The sequence below is a fragment of the Ambystoma mexicanum genome, unplaced genomic scaffold, assembly GCF_040938575.1.
Source record: "Ambystoma mexicanum isolate Mex_15411 unplaced genomic scaffold, UKY_AmexF1_1 Mex_scaf1, whole genome shotgun sequence".
NCBI classification, from domain to species: domain Eukaryota; kingdom Metazoa; phylum Chordata; class Amphibia; order Caudata; family Ambystomatidae; genus Ambystoma; species Ambystoma mexicanum.
The window spans coordinates 4,770,445-4,788,916 of record NW_027182324.1 but is presented as its reverse complement, the minus strand read 5'-3'; the positions used below and the strand labels follow the sequence as shown (position 1 = coordinate 4,788,916).

Below are 18,472 nucleotides of genomic sequence, written 5' to 3'. Positions count from 1 at the left end.
CGATTTAGAGTGGACTGCATTGCCCAGTGTGTGCATTGAGGAGCACATGTTCGTCTTTACTGGGGAGCAAGTTTGCACTCATGAATGTGGCAAAACATTCAAATCCGTAAGTGGGTGAACATTAAAGTCCTAGATGCTGCAAATCTCTATATCTGGATACGGAATGACTGAAAAAAGTTATGTCTCCAGTGTCAAAATGTGTGTAATGCACTAGTAATTCATTTCCTTTATTGACCAGTGAGGTAGCCATGTATGGAGGTGCTGTAGAGTGAAAATCAAGTTTCAAATGGGCAGTGATCATTGTGCCTGGATAGCTCAGTTGGTAGAGCATCAGACTTTTAATCTGAGGGTCCAGGGTTCAAGTCCCTGTTCAGGCGTACCTTTGCTTCTTTTACAAAAAATTAAGCAGGAAATATGAATTGCTCATTCTAATATGTGCTATTTCTGATGGCATCGCAACCTTGGGCAATATGACTCTAAGGTAGTGGAGTCCAGAGTTCTTGGATGCTTTGCCAACATTTCAAGCTTGACTGTGCTTCTAAATAGCATGAAATAGCAATCTTTGTACAAAGTTTTAATATTGGGGAGACAGATTGGTCGAAAAAAAAGCAGACAGGCGCTGCTGAGATTCGAACTCAGGATCTCCTGTTTACTAGACAGGCGCTTTAACCAACTAAGCCACAGCACCTTTTTTGCATCTGGTCTCCTTTCCTTCCTCATGTAATCATTTAGAAGTGAAATCCACTTTTTTAAGGCTGGGCTTCTGTTGCAATATAACTTTTCAAAATGTTTTCCAATTGACTGAAACTCCATTGCACAAAACGAGCATGTCATTAATCGTCGATTTAGAGTGGACTGCATTGCCCAGTGTGTGCATTGAGGAGCACATGTTCGTCTTTACTGGGGAGCAAGTTTGCCCTCATGAATGTGGCAAAACATTCAAATCCGTAAGTGGGTGAACATTAAAGTCCTAGATGCTGCAAATCTCTATATCTGGATACGGAATGACTGAAAAAAGTTATGTCTCCAGTGTCAAAATGTGTGTAATGCACTAGTAATTCATTTCCTTTATTGACCAGTGAGGTAGCCATGTGTGGAGGTGCTGTAGAGTGAAAATCAAGTTTCAAATGGCAGTGATCCATCTGCCTGGATAGCTCAGTCGGTAGAGCATCAGACTTTTAATCTGAGGGTCCAGGGTTCAAGTCCCTGTTCAGGCGTATCTTTGCTTCTTTTACAAAAAATTAAGCAGGAAATATGAATTGCCCATTCTAATATGTGCTATTTCTGATGGCATCGCAACCTTGGGCAATATGACTCTAAGGTAGTGGAGTCCAGAGTTCTTGGATGCTTTGCCAACATATCAAGCCTGACTGTGCTTCTAAATAGCATGAAATAGCAATCTTTGTACAAAATTTTAATATTGGGGAGACAGATTGGTCGAAAAAAAGCAGACAGGCGCTGCTGAGATTCGAACTCAGGATCTCCTGTTTACTAGACAGGCGCTTTAACCAACTAAGCCACAGCACCTTTTTTGCATCTGGTCTCCTTTCCTTCCTCATGTAATCATTTAGAAGTGAAATCCACTTTTTTAAGGCTGGGCTTCTGTTGCAATATAACTTTTCAAAATGTTTTCCAATTGACTGAAACTCCATTGCACAAAACGAGCATGTCATTAATCATCGATTTAGAGTGGACTGCATTGCCCAGTGTGTGCATTGAGGAGCACATGTTCGTCTTTACTGGGGAGCAAGTTTGCACTCATGAATGTGGCAAAACATTCAAATCCGTAAGTGGGTGAACATTAAAGTCCTAGATGCTGCAAATCTCTATATCTGGATACGGAATGACTGAAAAAAGTTATGTCTCCAGTGTCAAAATGTGTGTAATGCACTAGTAATTCATTTCCTTTATTGACCAGTGAGGTAGCCATGTATGGAGGTGCTGTAGAGTGAAAATCAAGTTTCAAATGGGCAGTGATCCCTGTGCCTGGATAGCTCAGTCGGTAGAGCATCAGACTTTTAATCTGAGGGTCCAGGGTTCAAGTCCCTGTTCAGGCGTACCTTTGCTTCTTTTACAAAAAATTAAGCAGGAAATATGAATTGCTCATTCTAATATGTGCTATTTCTGATGGCATCGCAACCTTGGGCAATATGACTCTAAGGTAGTGGAGTCCAGAGTTCTTGGATGCTTTGCCAACATTTCAAGCCTCACTGTGCTTCTAAATAGCATGAAATAGCAATCTTTGTACAAAGTTTTAATATTGGGGAGACAGATTGGTCGAAAAAAAAGCAGACAGGCGCTGCTGAGATTCGAACTCAGAATCTCCTGTTTACTAGACAGGCGCTTTAACCAACTAAGCCACAGCACCTTTTTTGCATCTGGTCTCCTTTCCTTCCTCATGTAATCATTTAGAAGTGAAATCCACTTTTTTAAGGCTGGGCTTCTGTTGCAATATAACTTTTCAAAATGTTTTCCAATTGACTGAAACTCCATTGCACAAAACGAGCATGTCATTAATCGTCGATTTAGAGTGGACTGCATTGTCCAGTGTGTGCATTGAGGAGCACATGTTCATCTTTACTGGGGAGCAAGTTTGCACTCATGAATGTGGCAAAACATTCAAATCCGTAAGTGGGTGAACATTAAAGTCCTAGATGCTGCAAATCTCTATATCTGGATACGGAATGACTGAAAAAAGTTATGGCTCCAGTGTCAAAATGTGTGTAATGCACTAGTAATTCATTTCCTTTATTGACCAGTGAGGTAGCCATGTATGGAGGTGCTGTAGAGTGAAAATCAAGTTTCAAATGGCAGTGATCCATCTGCCTGGATAGCTCAGTCGGTAGAGCATCAGACTTTTAATCTGAGGGTCCAGGGTTCAAGTCCCTGTTCAGGCGTACCTTTGCTTCTTTTACAAAAAATTAAGCAGGAATTATGAATTGCCCATTCTAATATGTGCTATTTCTGATGGCATCGCAACCTTGGGCAATATGACTCTAAGGTAGTGGAGTCCAGAGTTCTTGGATGCTTTGCCAACATATCAAGCCTGACTGTGCTTCTAAATAGCATGAAATAGCAATCTTTGTACAAAGTTTTAATATTGGGGAGACAGATTGGTCGAAAAAAAGCAGACAGGCGCTGCTGAGATTCGAACTCAGGATCTCCTGTTTACTAGACAGGCGCTTTAACCAACTAAGCCACAGCACCTTTTTTGCATATGGTCTCCTTTCCTTCCTCATGTAATCATTTAGAAGTGAAATCCACTTTTTTAAGGCTGGGCTTCTGTTGCAATATAACTTTTCAAAATGTTTTCCAATTGACTGAAACTCCATTGCACAAAACGAGCATGTCATTAATCGTCGATTTAGAGTGGACTGCATTGCCCAGTGTGTGCATTGAGGAGCACATGTTCGTCTTTACTGGGGAGCAAGTTTGCACTCATGAATGTGGCAAAACATTAAAATCCGTAAGTGGGTGAACATTAAAGTCCTAGATGCTGCAAATCTCTATATCTGGATACGGAATGACTGAAAAAAGTTATGTCTCCAGTGTCAAAATGTGTGTAATGCACTAGTAATTCATTTCCTTTATTGACCAGTGAGGTAGCCATGTATGGAGGTGCTGTAGAGTGAAAATCAAGTTTCAAATGGGCAGTGATCCCTGTGCCTGGATAGCTCAGTCGGTAGAGCATCAGACTTTTAATCTGAGGGTCCAGGGTTCAAGTCCCTGTTCAGGCGTATCTTTGCTTCTTTTACAAAAAATTTAGCAGGAAATATGAATTGCTCATTCTAATATGTGCTATTTCTGATGGCATCGCAACCTTGGGCAATATGACTCTAAGGTAGTGGAGTCCAGAATTCTTGGATGCTTTGCCAACATTTCAAGCCTGACTGTGCTTCTAAATAGCATGAAATAACAATCTTTGTACAAAGTTTTAATATTGGGGAGACAGATTGGTCGAAAAAAAAGCAGACAGGCGCTGCTGAGATTCGAACTCAGGATCTCCTGTTTACTAGACAGGCGCTTTAACCAACTAAGCCGCAGCACCTTTTTTGCATCTGGTCTCCTTTCCTTCCTCATGTAATCATTTAGAAGTGAAATCCACTTTTTTAAGGCTGGGCTTCTGTTGCAATATAACTTTTCAAAATGTTTTCCAATTGACTGAAACTCCATTGCACAAAACGAGCATGTCATTAATCGTCGATTTAGAGTGGACTGCATTGCCCAGTGTGTGCATTGAGGAGCACATGTTCGTCTTTACTGGGGAGCAAGTTTGCACTCATGAATGTGGCAAAACATTCAAATCCGTAAGTGGGTGAACATTAAAGTCCTAGATGCTGCAAATCTCTATATCTGGATACGGAATGACTGAAAAAAGTTATGTCTCCAGTGTCAAAATGTGTGTAATGCACTAGTAATTCATTTCCTTTATTGACCAGTGAGGTAGCCATGTATGGAGGTGCTGTAGAGTGAAAATCAAGTTTCAAATGGCAGTGATCCATCTGCCTGGATAGCTCAGTCGGTAGAGCATCAGACTTTTAATCTGAGGGTCCAGGGTTCAAGTCCCTGTTCAGGCGTATCTTTGCTTCTTTTACAAAAAATTTAGCAGGAAATATGAATTGCTCATTCTAATATGTGCTATTTCTGATGGCATCGCAACCTTGGGCAATATGACTCTAAGGTAGTGGAGTCCAGAATTCTTGGATGCTTTGCCAACATTTCAAGCCTGACTGTGCTTCTAAATAGCATGAAATAACAATCTTTGTACAAAGTTTAAATATTGGGGAGACAGATTGGTCGAAAAAAAAAGCAGACAGGCGCTGCTGAGATTCGAACTCAGGATCTCCTGTTTACTAGACAGGCGCTTTAACCAACTAAGCCACAGCACCTCTTTTGCATCTGATCTCCTGTCCTTCCTCATGTAATCATTTAGAAGTGAAATCCACTTTTTTTAAGGCTGGGCTTCTGTTGCAATATAACTTTACAAAATGTTTTCCAATTGACTGAAACTCCATTGCACAAAACGAGCATGTCATTAATCGTTGATTTAGAGTGGACTGCATTGCCCAGTGTGTGTATTGAGGAGCACATGTTCGCCTTTACTGGGGAGCAATTTTGCACTCATGAATGTGGCAAAACATTCAAATCCGTAAGTGGGTGAACATTAAAGTCCTAGATGCTGCAAATCTCTATATCTGGATACGGAATGACTGAAAAAAGTTATGTCTCCAGTGTCAAAATGTGTGTAATGCACTAGTAATTCATTTCCTTTATTGACCAGTGAGGTAGCCATGTATGGAGGTGCTGTAGAGTGAAAATCAAGTTTCAAATGGGCAGTGATCCTTGTGCCTGGATAGCTCAGTCGGTAGAGCATCAGACTTTTAATCTGAGGGTCCAGGGTTCAAGTCCCTGTTCAGGCGTACCTTTGCTTCTTTTACAAAAAATTAAGCAGGAAATATGAATTGCTCATTCTAATATATGCTATTTCTGATGGCATCGCAACCTTGGGCAATATGACTCTAAGGTAGTGGAGTCCAGAGTTCTTGGATGCTTTGCCAACATTTCAAGCCTGACTGTGCTTCTAAATAGCATGAAATAGCAATCTTTGTACAAAGTTTTAATATTGGGGAGACAGATTGGTCGAAAAAAAAGCAGACAGGCGCTGCTGAGATTCGAACTCAGGATCTCCTGTTTACTAGACAGGCGCTTTAACCAACTAAGCCACAGCACCTTTTTTGCATCTGGTCTCCTTTCCTTCCTCATGTAATCATTTAGAAGTGAAATCCACTTTTTTAAGGCTGGGCTTCTATTGCAATATAACTTTTCAAAATGTTTGCCAATTGACTGAAACTCCATTGCACAAAACGAGCATGTAATTAATCGTCGATTTAGAGTGGACTGCATTGCCCAGTGTGTGCATTGAGGAGCACATGTTCGTCTTTACTGGGGAGCAAGTTTGCACTCATGAATGTGGCAAAACATTCAAATCCGTAAGTGGGTGAACATTAAAGTCCTAGATGCTGCAAATCTCTATATCTGGATACGGAATGACTGAAAAAAGTTATGTCTCCAGTGTCAAAATGTGTGTAATGCACTAGTAATTAATTTCCTTTATTGACCAGTGAGGTAGCCATGTATGGAGGTGCTGTAGAGTGAAAATCAAGTTTCAAATGGGCAGTGATCCTTGTGCCTGGATAGCTCAGTCGGTAGAGCATCAGACTTTTAATCTGAGGGTCCAGGGTTCAAGTCCCTGTTCAGGCGTACCTTTGCTTCTTTTACAAAAAATTAAGCAGGAAATATGAATTGCTCATTCTAATATGTGCTATTTCTGATGGCATCGCAACCTTGGGCAATATGACTCTAAGGTAGTGGAGTCCAGAGTTCTTGGATGCTTTGCCAACATTTCAAGCCTGACTGTGCTTCTAAATAGCATGAAATAGCAATCTTTGTACAAAGTTTTAATATTGGGGAGACAGATTGGTCGAAAAAAAAGCAGACAGGCGCTGCTGAGATTCGAACTCAGGATCTCCTGTTTACTAGACAGGCACTTTAACCAACTAAGCCACAGCACCTTTTTTGCATCTGGTCTCCTTTCCTTCCTCATGTAAATATTTAGAAGTGAAATCCACTTTTTTAAGGCTGGGCTTCTGTTGCAATATAACTTTTCAAAATGTTTTCCAATTGACTGAAACTCCATTGCACAAAACGAGCATGTCATTAATCGTCGATTTAGAGTGGACTGCATTGCCCAGTGTGTGCATTGAGGAGCACATGTTCGTCTTTACTGGGGAGCAAGTTTGCACTCATGAATGTGGCAAAACATTCAAATCCGTAAGTGGGTGAACATTAAAGTCCTAGATGCTGCAAATCTCTATATCTGGATACGGAATGACTGAAAAAAGTTATGTCTCCAGTGTCAAAATGTGTGTAATGCACTAGTAATTCATTTCCTTTATTGACCAGTGAGGTAGCCATGTATGGTGGTGCTGTAGAGTGAAAATCAAGTTTCAAATGGGCAGTGATCCTTGTGCCTGGATAGCTCAGTCGGTAGAGCATCAGACTTTTAATCTGAGGGTCCAGGGTTCAAGTTCCTGTTCAGGCGTACCTTTGCTTCTTTTACAAAAAATTAAGCAGGAAATATGAATTGCTCATTCTAATATGTGCTATTTCTGATGGCATCGCAACCTTGGGCAATATGACTCTAAGGTAGTGGAGTCCAGAGTTCTTGGATGCTTTGCCAACATTTCAAGCCTGACTGTGCTTCTAAATAGCATGAAACAGCAATCTTTGTACAAAGTTTTAATATTGGGGAGACAGATTGGTCGAAAAAAAAGCAGACAGGCGCTGCTGAGATTCGAACTCAGGATCTCCTGTTTACTAGACAGGCGCTTTAACCAACTAAGCCACAGCACCACTTTTGCATCTGATCTCCTGTCCTTCCTCATGTAATCATTTAGAAGTGAAATCCACTTTTTTTAAGGCTGGGCTTCTGTTGCAATATAACTTTACAAAATGTTTTCCAATTGACTGAAACTCCATTGCACAAAACGAGCATGTCATTAATCGTTGATTTAGAGTGGACTGCATTGCCCAGTGTGTGTATTGAGGAGCACATGTTCGCCTTTACTGGGGAGAAATTTTGCACTCATGAATGTGGCAAAACATTCAAATCCGTAAGTGGGTGAACATTAAAGTCCTAGATGCTGCAAATCTCTATATCTGGATACGGAATGACTGAAAAAAGTTATGTCTCCAGTGTCAAAATGTGTGTAATGCACTAGTAATTCATTTCCTTTATTGACCAGTGAGGTAGCCATGTATGGAGGTGCTGTAGAGTGAAAATCAAGTTTCAAATGGGCAGTGATCCTTGTGCCTGGATAGCTCAGTCGGTAGAGCATCAGACTTTTAATCTGAGGGTCCAGGGTTCAAGTCCCTGTTCAGGCGTACCTTTGCTTCTTTTACAAAAAATTAAGCAGGAAATATGAATTGCTCATTCTAATATATGCTATTTCTGATGGCATCGCAACCTTGGGCAATATGACTCTAAGGTAGTGGAGTCCAGAGTTCTTGGATGCTTTGCCAACATTTCAAGCCTGACTGTGCTTCTAAATAGCATGAAATAGCAATCTTTGTACAAAGTTTTAATATTGGGGAGACAGATTGGTCGAAAAAAAAGCAGACAGGCGCTGCTGAGATTCGAACTCAGGATCTCCTGTTTACTAGACAGGCGCTTTAACCAACTAAGCCACAGCACCTTTTTTGCATCTGGTCTCCTTTCCTTCCTCATGTAATCATTTAGAAGTGAAATCCACTTTTTTAAGGCTGGGCTTCTATTGCAATATAACTTTTCAAAATGTTTGCCAATTGACTGAAACTCCATTGCACAAAACGAGCATGTAATTAATCGTCGATTTAGAGTGGACTGCATTGCCCAGTGTGTGCATTGAGGAGCACATGTTCGTCTTTACTGGGGAGCAAGTTTGCACTCATGAATGTGGCAAAACATTCAAATCCGTAAGTGGGTGAACATTAAAGTCCTAGATGCTGCAAATCTCTATATCTGGATACGGAATGACTGAAAAAAGTTATGTCTCCAGTGTCAAAATGTGTGTAATGCACTAGTAATTAATTTCCTTTATTGACCAGTGAGGTAGCCATGTATGGAGGTGCTGTAGAGTGAAAATCAAGTTTCAAATGGGCAGTGATCCTTGTGCCTGGATAGCTCAGTCGGTAGAGCATCAGACTTTTAATCTGAGGGTCCAGGGTTCAAGTCCCTGTTCAGGCGTACCTTTGCTTCTTTTACAAAAAATTAAGCAGGAAATATGAATTGCTCATTCTAATATGTGCTATTTCTGATGGCATCGCAACCTTGGGCAATATGACTCTAAGGTAGTGGAGTCCAGAGTTCTTGGATGCTTTGCCAACATTTCAAGCCTGACTGTGCTTCTAAATAGCATGAAATAGCAATCTTTGTACAAAGTTTTAATATTGGGGAGACAGATTGGTCGAAAAAAAAGCAGACAGGCGCTGCTGAGATTCGAACTCAGGATCTCCTGTTTACTAGACAGGCACTTTAACCAACTAAGCCACAGCACCTTTTTTGCATCTGGTCTCCTTTCCTTCCTCATGTAAATATTTAGAAGTGAAATCCACTTTTTTAAGGCTGGGCTTCTGTTGCAATATAACTTTTCAAAATGTTTTCCAATTGACTGAAACTCCATTGCACAAAACGAGCATGTCATTAATCGTCGATTTAGAGTGGACTGCATTGCCCAGTGTGTGCATTGAGGAGCACATGTTCGTCTTTACTGGGGAGCAAGTTTGCACTCATGAATGTGGCAAAACATTCAAATCCGTAAGTGGGTGAACATTAAAGTCCTAGATGCTGCAAATCTCTATATCTGGATACGGAATGACTGAAAAAAGTTATGTCTCCAGTGTCAAAATGTGTGTAATGCACTAGTAATTCATTTCCTTTATTGACCAGTGAGGTAGCCATGTATGGTGGTGCTGTAGAGTGAAAATCAAGTTTCAAATGGGCAGTGATCCTTGTGCCTGGATAGCTCAGTCGGTAGAGCATCAGACTTTTAATCTGAGGGTCCAGGGTTCAAGTTCCTGTTCAGGCGTACCTTTGCTTCTTTTACAAAAAATTAAGCAGGAAATATGAATTGCTCATTCTAATATGTGCTATTTCTGATGGCATCGCAACCTTGGGCAATATGACTCTAAGGTAGTGGAGTCCAGAGTTCTTGGATGCTTTGCCAACATTTCAAGCCTGACTGTGCTTCTAAATAGCATGAAACAGCAATCTTTGTACAAAGTTTTAATATTGGGGAGACAGATTGGTCGAAAAAAAAGCAGACAGGCGCTGCTGAGATTCGAACTCAGGATCTCCTGTTTACTAGACAGGCGCTTTAACCAACTAAGCCACAGCACCACTTTTGCATCTGATCTCCTGTCCTTCCTCATGTAATCATTTAGAAGTGAAATCCACTTTTTTTAAGGCTGGGCTTCTGTTGCAATATAACTTTACAAAATGTTTTCCAATTGACTGAAACTCCATTGCACAAAACGAGCATGTCATTAATCGTTGATTTAGAGTGGACTGCATTGCCCAGTGTGTGTATTGAGGAGCACATGTTCGCCTTTACTGGGGAGAAATTTTGCACTCATGAATGTGGCAAAACATTCAAATCCGTAAGTGGGTGAACATTAAAGTCCTAGATGCTGCAAATCTCTATATCTGGATACGGAATGACTGAAAAAAGTTATGTCTCCAGTGTCAAAATGTGTGTAATGCACTAGTAATTCATTTCCTTTATTGACCAGTGAGGTAGCCATGTATGGAGGTGCTGTAGAGTGAAAATCAAGTTTCAAATGGGCAGTGATCCTTGTGCCTGGATAGCTCAGTCGGTAGAGCATCAGACTTTTAATCTGAGGGTCCAGGGTTCAAGTCCCTGTTCAGGCGTACCTTTGCTTCTTTTACAAAAAATTAAGCAGGAAATATGAATTGCTCATTCTAATATGTGCTATTTCTGATGGCATCGCAACCTTGGGCAATATGACTCTAAGGTAGTGGAGTCCAGAGTTTTTGGATGCTTTGCCAACATTTCAAGCCTGACTGTACTTCTAAATAGCATGAAATAGCAATCTTTGTACAAAGTTTTAATATTGGGGAGACAGATTGGTCGAAAAAAAAGCAGACAGGCGCTGCTGAGATTCGAACTCAGGATCTCCTGTTTACTAGACAGGCGCTTTAACCAACTAAGCCACAGCACCTTTTTTGCATCTGGTCTCCTTTCCTTCCTCATGTAAATATTTAGAAGTGAAATCCACTTTTTTAAGGCTGGGCTTCTGTTGCAATATAACTTTTCAAAATGTTTTCCAATTGACTGAAACTCCATTGCACAAAACGAGCATGTCATTAATCGTCGATTTAGAGTGGACTGCATTGCCCAGTGTGTGCATTGAGGAGCACATGTTCGTCTTTACTGGGGAGCAAGTTTGCACTCATGAATGTGGCAAAACATTCAAATCCGTAAGTGGGTGAACATTAAAGTCCTAGATGCTGCAAATCTCTATATCTGGATACGGAATGACTGAAAAAAGTTATGTCTCCAGTGTCAAAATGTGTGTAATGCACTAGTAATTCATTTCCTTTATTGACCAGTGAGGTAGCCATGTATGGTGGTGCTGTAGAGTGAAAATCAAGTTTCAAATGGGCAGTGATCCTTGTGCCTGGATAGCTCAGTCGGTAGAGCATCAGACTTTTAATCTGAGGGTCCAGGGTTCAAGTTCCTGTTCAGGCGTACCTTTGCTTCTTTTACAAAAAATTAAGCAGGAAATATGAATTGCTCATTCTAATATGTGCTATTTCTGATGGCATCGCAACCTTGGGCAATATGACTCTAAGGTAGTGGAGTCCAGAATTCTTGGATGCTTTGCCAACATTTCAAGCCTGACTGTGCTTCTAAATAGCATGAAATAACAATCTTTGTACAAAGTTTTAATATTGGGGAGACAGATTGGTCGAAAAAAAAGCAGACAGGCGCTGCTGAGATTCGAACTCAGGATCTCCTGTTTACTAGACAGGCGCTTTAACCAACTAAGCCACAGCACCACTTTTGCATCTGATCTCCTGTCCTTCCTCATGTAATCATTTAGAAGTGAAATCCACTTTTTTTAAGGCTGGGCTTCTGTTGCAATATAACTTTACAAAATGTTTTCCAATTGACTGAAACTCCATTGCACAAAACGAGCATGTCATTAATCGTTGATTTAGAGTGGACTGCATTGCCCAGTGTGTGTATTGAGGAGCACATGTTCGCCTTTACTGGGGAGAAATTTTGCACTCATGAATGTGGCAAAACATTCAAATCCGTAAGTGGGTGAACATTAAAGTCCTAGATGCTGCAAATCTCTATATCTGGATACGGAATGACTGAAAAAAGTTATGTCTCCAGTGTCAAAATGTGTGTAATGCACTAGTAATTCATTTCCTTTATTGACCAGTGAGGTAGCCATGTATGGAGGTGCTGTAGAGTGAAAATCAAGTTTCAAATGGGCAGTGATCCTTGTGCCTGGATAGCTCAGTCGGTAGAGCATCAGACTTTTAATCTGAGGGTCCAGGGTTCAAGTCCCTGTTCAGGCGTACCTTTGCTTCTTTTACAAAAAATTAAGCAGGAAATATGAATTGCTCATTCTAATATGTGCTATTTCTGATGGCATCGCAACCTTGGGCAATATGACTCTAAGGTAGTGGAGTCCAGAGTTCTTGGATGCTTTGCCAACATTTCAAGCCTGACTGTGCTTCTAAATAGCATGAAATAGCAATCTTTGTACAAAGTTTTAATATTGGGGAGACAGATTGGTCGAAAAAAAAGCAGACAGGCGCTGCTGAGATTCGAACTCAGGATCTCCTGTTTACTAGACAGGCACTTTAACCAACTAAGCCACAGCACCTTTTTTGCATCTGGTCTCCTTTCCTTCCTCATGTAAATATTTAGAAGTGAAATCCACTTTTTTAAGGCTGGGCTTCTGTTGCAATATAACTTTTCAAAATGTTTTCCAATTGACTGAAACTCCATTGCACAAAACGAGCATGTCATTAATCGTCGATTTAGAGTGGACTGCATTGCCCAGTGTGTGCATTGAGGAGCACATGTTCGTCTTTACTGGGGAGCAAGTTTGCACTCATGAATGTGGCAAAACATTCAAATCCGTAAGTGGGTGAACATTAAAGTCCTAGATGCTGCAAATCTCTATATCTGGATACGGAATGACTGAAAAAAGTTATGTCTCCAGTGTCAAAATGTGTGTAATGCACTAGTAATTCATTTCCTTTATTGACCAGTGAGGTAGCCATGTATGGTGGTGCTGTAGAGTGAAAATCAAGTTTCAAATGGGCAGTGATCCTTGTGCCTGGATAGCTCAGTCGGTAGAGCATCAGACTTTTAATCTGAGGGTCCAGGGTTCAAGTTCCTGTTCAGGCGTACCTTTGCTTCTTTTACAAAAAATTAAGCAGGAAATATGAATTGCTCATTCTAATATGTGCTATTTCTGATGGCATCGCAACCTTGGGCAATATGACTCTAAGGTAGTGGAGTCCAGAGTTCTTGGATGCTTTGCCAACATTTCAAGCCTGACTGTGCTTCTAAATAGCATGAAACAGCAATCTTTGTACAAAGTTTTAATATTGGGGAGACAGATTGGTCGAAAAAAAAGCAGACAGGCGCTGCTGAGATTCGAACTCAGGATCTCCTGTTTACTAGACAGGCGCTTTAACCAACTAAGCCACAGCACCACTTTTGCATCTGATCTCCTGTCCTTCCTCATGTAATCATTTAGAAGTGAAATCCACTTTTTTTAAGGCTGGGCTTCTGTTGCAATATAACTTTACAAAATGTTTTCCAATTGACTGAAACTCCATTGCACAAAACGAGCATGTCATTAATCGTTGATTTAGAGTGGACTGCATTGCCCAGTGTGTGTATTGAGGAGCACATGTTCGCCTTTACTGGGGAGAAATTTTGCACTCATGAATGTGGCAAAACATTCAAATCCGTAAGTGGGTGAACATTAAAGTCCTAGATGCTGCAAATCTCTATATCTGGATACGGAATGACTGAAAAAAGTTATGTCTCCAGTGTCAAAATGTGTGTAATGCACTAGTAATTCATTTCCTTTATTGACCAGTGAGGTAGCCATGTATGGAGGTGCTGTAGAGTGAAAATCAAGTTTCAAATGGGCAGTGATCCTTGTGCCTGGATAGCTCAGTCGGTAGAGCATCAGACTTTTAATCTGAGGGTCCAGGGTTCAAGTCCCTGTTCAGGCGTACCTTTGCTTCTTTTACAAAAAATTAAGCAGGAAATATGAATTGCTCATTCTAATATGTGCTATTTCTGATGGCATCGCAACCTTGGGCAATATGACTCTAAGGTAGTGGAGTCCAGAGTTTTTGGATGCTTTGCCAACATTTCAAGCCTGACTGTGCTTCTAAATAGCATGAAATAGCAATCTTTGTACAAAGTTTTAATATTGGGGAGACAGATTGGTCGAAAAAAAAGCAGACAGGCGCTGCTGAGATTCGAACTCAGGATCTCCTGTTTACTAGACAGGCGCTTTAACCAACTAAGCCACAGCACCTTTTTTGCATCTGGTCTCCTTTCCTTCCTCATGTAAATATTTAGAAGTGAAATCCACTTTTTTAAGGCTGGGCTTCTGTTGCAATATAACTTTTCAAAATGTTTTCCAATTGACTGAAACTCCATTGCACAAAACGAGCATGTCATTAATCGTCGATTTAGAGTGGACTGCATTGCCCAGTGTGTGCATTGAGGAGCACATGTTCGTCTTTACTGGGGAGCAAGTTTGCACTCATGAATGTGGCAAAACATTCAAATCCGTAAGTGGGTGAACATTAAAGTCCTAGATGCTGCAAATCTCTATATCTGGATACGGAATGACTGAAAAAAGTTATGTCTCCAGTGTCAAAATGTGTGTAATGCACTAGTAATTCATTTCCTTTATTGACCAGTGAGGTAGCCATGTATGGTGGTGCTGTAGAGTGAAAATCAAGTTTCAAATGGGCAGTGATCCTTGTGCCTGGATAGCTCAGTCGGTAGAGCATCAGACTTTTAATCTGAGGGTCCAGGGTTCAAGTTCCTGTTCAGGCGTACCTTTGCTTCTTTTACAAAAAATTAAGCAGGAAATATGAATTGCTCATTCTAATATGTGCTATTTCTGATGGCATCGCAACCTTGGGCAATATGACTCTAAGGTAGTGGAGTCCAGAATTCTTGGATGCTTTGCCAACATTTCAAGCCTGACTGTGCTTCTAAATAGCATGAAATAACAATCTTTGTACAAAGTTTTAATATTGGGGAGACAGATTGGTCGAAAAAAAAGCAGACAGGCGCTGCTGAGATTCGAACTCAGGATCTCCTGTTTACTAGACAGGCGCTTTAACCAACTAAGCCACAGCACCACTTTTGCATCTGATCTCCTGTCCTTCCTCATGTAATCATTTAGAAGTGAAATCCACTTTTTTTAAGGCTGGGCTTCTGTTGCAATATAACTTTACAAAATGTTTTCCAATTGACTGAAACTCCATTGCACAAAACGAGCATGTCATTAATCGTTGATTTAGAGTGGACTGCATTGCCCAGTGTGTGTATTGAGGAGCACATGTTCGCCTTTACTGGGGAGAAATTTTGCACTCATGAATGTGGCAAAACATTCAAATCCGTAAGTGGGTGAACATTAAAGTCCTAGATGCTGCAAATCTCTATATCTGGATACGGAATGACTGAAAAAAGTTATGTCTCCAGTGTCAAAATGTGTGTAATGCACTAGTAATTCATTTCCTTTATTGACCAGTGAGGTAGCCATGTATGGAGGTGCTGTAGAGTGAAAATCAAGTTTCAAATGGGCAGTGATCCTTGTGCCTGGATAGCTCAGTCGGTAGAGCATCAGACTTTTAATCTGAGGGTCCAGGGTTCAAGTCCCTGTTCAGGCGTACCTTTGCTTCTTTTACAAAAAATTAAGCAGGAAATATGAATTGCTCATTCTAATATGTGCTATTTCTGATGGCATCGCAACCTTGGGCAATATGACTCTAAGGTAGTGGAGTCCAGAGTTTTTGGATGCTTTGCCAACATTTCAAGCCTGACTGTGCTTCTAAATAGCATGAAATAGCAATCTTTGTACAAAGTTTTAATATTGGGGAGACAGATTGGTCGAAAAAAAAGCAGACAGGCGCTGCTGAGATTCGAACTCAGGATCTCCTGTTTACTAGACAGGCGCTTTAACCAACTAAGCCACAGCACCTTTTTTGCATCTGGTCTCCTTTCCTTCCTCATGTAATCATTTAGAAGTGAAATCCACTTTTTTAAGGCTGGGCTTCTATTGCAATATAACTTTTCAAAATGTTTTCCAATTGACTGAAACTCCATTGCACAAAACGAGCATGTCATTAATCGTCGATTTAGAGTGGACTGCATTGCCCAGTGTGTGCATTGAGGAGCACATGTTCGTCTTTACTGGGGAGCAAGTTTGCACTCATGAATGTGGCAAAACATTCAAATCCGTAAGTGGGTGAACATTAAAGTCCTAGATGCTGCAAATCTCTATATCTGGATACGGAATGACTGAAAAAAGTTATGTCTCCAGTGTCAAAATGTGTGTAATGCACTAGTAATTCATTTCCTTTATTGACCAGTGAGGTAGCCATGTATGGAGGTGCTGTAGAGTGAAAATCAAGTTTCAAATGGGCAGTGATCATTGTGCCTGGATAGCTCAGTTGGTAGAGCATCAGACTTTTAATCTGAGGGTCCAGGGTTCAAGTCCCTGTTCAGGCGTACCTTTGCTTCTTTTACAAAAAATTAAGCAGGAAATATGAATTGCTCATTCTAATATGTGCTATTTCTGATGGCATCGCAACCTTGGGCAATATGACTCTAAGGTAGTGGAGTCCAGAGTTCTTGGATGCTTTGCCAACATTTCAAGCTTGACTGTGCTTCTAAATAGCATGAAATAGCAATCTTTGTACAAAGTTTTAATATTGGGGAGACAGATTGGTCGAAAAAAAAGCAGACAGGCGCTGCTGAGATTCGAACTCAGGATCTCCTGTTTACTAGACAGGCGCTTTAACCAACTAAGCCACAGCACCTTTTTTGCATCTGGTCTCCTTTCCTTCCTCATGTAATCATTTAGAAGTGAAATCCACTTTTTTAAGGCTGGGCTTCTGTTGCAATATAACTTTTCAAAATGTTTTCCAATTGACTGAAACTCCATTGCACAAAACGAGCATGTCATTAATCGTCGATTTAGAGTGGACTGCATTGTCCAGTGTGTGCATTGAGGAGCACATGTTCATCTTTACTGGGGAGCAAGTTTGCACTCATGAATGTGGCAAAACATTCAAATCCGTAAGTGGGTGAACATTAAAGTCCTAGATGCTGCAAATCTCTATATCTGGATACGGAATGACTGAAAAAAGTTATGGCTCCAGTGTCAAAATGTGTGTAATGCACTAGTAATTCATTTCCTTTATTGACCAGTGAGGTAGCCATGTATGGAGGTGCTGTAGAGTGAAAATCAAGTTTCAAATGGCAGTGATCCATCTGCCTGGATAGCTCAGTCGGTAGAGCATCAGACTTTTAATCTGAGGGTCCAGGGTTCAAGTCCCTGTTCAGGCGTACCTTTGCTTCTTTTACAAAAAATTAAGCAGGAAATATGAATTGCCCATTCTAATATGTGCTATTTCTGATGGCATCGCAACCTTGGGCAATATGACTCTAAGGTAGTGGAGTCCAGAGTTCTTGGATGCTTTGCCAACATATCAAGCCTGACTGTGCTTCTAAATAGCATGAAATAGCAATCTTTGTACAAAGTTTTAATATTGGGGAGACAGATTGGTCGAAAAAAAGCAGACAGGCGCTGCTGAGATTCGAACTCAGGATCTCCTGTTTACTAGACAGGCGCTTTAACCAACTAAGCCACAGCACCTTTTTTGCATATGGTCTCCTTTCCTTCCTCATGTAATCATTTAGAAGTGAAATCCACTTTTTTAAGGCTGGGCTTCTGTTGCAATATAACTTTTCAAAATGTTTTCCAATTGACTGAAACTCCATTGCACAAAACGAGCATGTCATTAATCGTCGATTTAGAGTGGACTGCATTGCCCAGTGTGTGCATTGAGGAGCACATGTTCGTCTTTACTGGGGAGCAAGTTTGCACTCATGAATGTGGCAAAACATTAAAATCCGTAAGTGGGTGAACATTAAAGTCCTAGATGCTGCAAATCTCTATATCTGGATACGGAATGACTGAAAAAAGTTATGTCTCCAGTGTCAAAATGTGTGTAATGCACTAGTAATTCATTTCCTTTATTGACCAGTGAGGTAGCCATGTATGGAGGTGCTGTAGAGTGAAAATCAAGTTTCAAATGGGCAGTGATCCCTGTGCCTGGATAGCTCAGTCGGTAGAGCATCAGACTTTTAATCTGAGGGTCCAGGGTTCAAGTCCCTGTTCAGGCGTATCTATGCTTCTTTTACAAAAAATTTAGCAGGAAATATGAATTGCTCATTCTAATATGTGCTATTTCTGATGGCATCGCAACCTTGGGCAATATGACTCTAAGGTAGTGGAGTCCAGAATTCTTGGATGCTTTGCCAACATTTCAAGCCTGACTGTGCTTCTAAATAGCATGAAATAACAATCTTTGTACAAAGTTTTAATATTGGGGAGACAGATTGGTCGAAAAAAAAGCAGACAGGCGCTGCTGAGATTCGAACTCAGGATCTCCTGTTTACTAGACAGGCGCTTTAACCAACTAAGCCACAGCACCTCTTTTGCATCTGATCTCCTTTCCTTCCTCATGTAATCATTTAGAAGTGAAATCCACTTTTTTTAAGGCTGGGCTTCTGTTGCAATATAACTTTACAAAATGTTTTCCAATTGACTGAAACTC

At 40.7% G+C, this 18,472-nt stretch overlaps 19 non-coding genes across 19 annotated transcripts; 2 read left to right on the top strand and 17 right to left on the bottom strand.

The window, feature by feature from the left end:
• The first annotated feature begins 304 nt into the window (after window positions 1-304).
• On the top strand, window positions 305-377 carry TRNAK-UUU (transfer RNA lysine (anticodon UUU)). The gene has a single exon. It is a non-coding gene; the product is annotated as a tRNA-Lys (tRNA).
• Window positions 378-614: 237 nt separating this feature from the next.
• TRNAT-AGU (transfer RNA threonine (anticodon AGU)) lies at window positions 615-688 on the bottom strand. The gene has a single exon. It is a non-coding gene; the product is annotated as a tRNA-Thr (tRNA).
• Window positions 689-1,453: 765 nt separating this feature from the next.
• TRNAT-AGU (transfer RNA threonine (anticodon AGU)) lies at window positions 1,454-1,527 on the bottom strand. The gene has a single exon. It is a non-coding gene; the product is annotated as a tRNA-Thr (tRNA).
• Window positions 1,528-3,133: 1,606 nt separating this feature from the next.
• TRNAT-AGU (transfer RNA threonine (anticodon AGU)) lies at window positions 3,134-3,207 on the bottom strand. Its single transcript has one exon. It is a non-coding gene; the product is annotated as a tRNA-Thr (tRNA).
• Window positions 3,208-4,815: 1,608 nt separating this feature from the next.
• Window positions 4,816-4,889, bottom strand: TRNAT-AGU (transfer RNA threonine (anticodon AGU)). Its single transcript has one exon. It is a non-coding gene; the product is annotated as a tRNA-Thr (tRNA).
• A 768-nt stretch (window positions 4,890-5,657) lies between these two features.
• TRNAT-AGU (transfer RNA threonine (anticodon AGU)) lies at window positions 5,658-5,731 on the bottom strand. Its single transcript has one exon. It is a non-coding gene; the product is annotated as a tRNA-Thr (tRNA).
• A 1,608-nt stretch (window positions 5,732-7,339) lies between these two features.
• Window positions 7,340-7,413, bottom strand: TRNAT-AGU (transfer RNA threonine (anticodon AGU)). Its single transcript has one exon. It is a non-coding gene; the product is annotated as a tRNA-Thr (tRNA).
• Window positions 7,414-8,181: 768 nt separating this feature from the next.
• Window positions 8,182-8,255, bottom strand: TRNAT-AGU (transfer RNA threonine (anticodon AGU)). The gene has a single exon. It is a non-coding gene; the product is annotated as a tRNA-Thr (tRNA).
• A 1,608-nt stretch (window positions 8,256-9,863) lies between these two features.
• TRNAT-AGU (transfer RNA threonine (anticodon AGU)) lies at window positions 9,864-9,937 on the bottom strand. The gene has a single exon. It is a non-coding gene; the product is annotated as a tRNA-Thr (tRNA).
• A 768-nt stretch (window positions 9,938-10,705) lies between these two features.
• TRNAT-AGU (transfer RNA threonine (anticodon AGU)) lies at window positions 10,706-10,779 on the bottom strand. The gene has a single exon. It is a non-coding gene; the product is annotated as a tRNA-Thr (tRNA).
• Window positions 10,780-11,546: 767 nt separating this feature from the next.
• TRNAT-AGU (transfer RNA threonine (anticodon AGU)) lies at window positions 11,547-11,620 on the bottom strand. The gene has a single exon. It is a non-coding gene; the product is annotated as a tRNA-Thr (tRNA).
• Window positions 11,621-13,229: 1,609 nt separating this feature from the next.
• TRNAT-AGU (transfer RNA threonine (anticodon AGU)) lies at window positions 13,230-13,303 on the bottom strand. Its single transcript has one exon. It is a non-coding gene; the product is annotated as a tRNA-Thr (tRNA).
• A 768-nt stretch (window positions 13,304-14,071) lies between these two features.
• TRNAT-AGU (transfer RNA threonine (anticodon AGU)) lies at window positions 14,072-14,145 on the bottom strand. Its single transcript has one exon. It is a non-coding gene; the product is annotated as a tRNA-Thr (tRNA).
• Window positions 14,146-14,912: 767 nt separating this feature from the next.
• TRNAT-AGU (transfer RNA threonine (anticodon AGU)) lies at window positions 14,913-14,986 on the bottom strand. Its single transcript has one exon. It is a non-coding gene; the product is annotated as a tRNA-Thr (tRNA).
• A 768-nt stretch (window positions 14,987-15,754) lies between these two features.
• Window positions 15,755-15,828, bottom strand: TRNAT-AGU (transfer RNA threonine (anticodon AGU)). The gene has a single exon. It is a non-coding gene; the product is annotated as a tRNA-Thr (tRNA).
• A 457-nt stretch (window positions 15,829-16,285) lies between these two features.
• TRNAK-UUU (transfer RNA lysine (anticodon UUU)) lies at window positions 16,286-16,358 on the top strand. The gene has a single exon. It is a non-coding gene; the product is annotated as a tRNA-Lys (tRNA).
• A 237-nt stretch (window positions 16,359-16,595) lies between these two features.
• TRNAT-AGU (transfer RNA threonine (anticodon AGU)) lies at window positions 16,596-16,669 on the bottom strand. Its single transcript has one exon. It is a non-coding gene; the product is annotated as a tRNA-Thr (tRNA).
• A 765-nt stretch (window positions 16,670-17,434) lies between these two features.
• TRNAT-AGU (transfer RNA threonine (anticodon AGU)) lies at window positions 17,435-17,508 on the bottom strand. The gene has a single exon. It is a non-coding gene; the product is annotated as a tRNA-Thr (tRNA).
• Window positions 17,509-18,275: 767 nt separating this feature from the next.
• On the bottom strand, window positions 18,276-18,349 carry TRNAT-AGU (transfer RNA threonine (anticodon AGU)). Its single transcript has one exon. It is a non-coding gene; the product is annotated as a tRNA-Thr (tRNA).
• Between the last annotated feature and the right edge of the window lie 123 nt (window positions 18,350-18,472).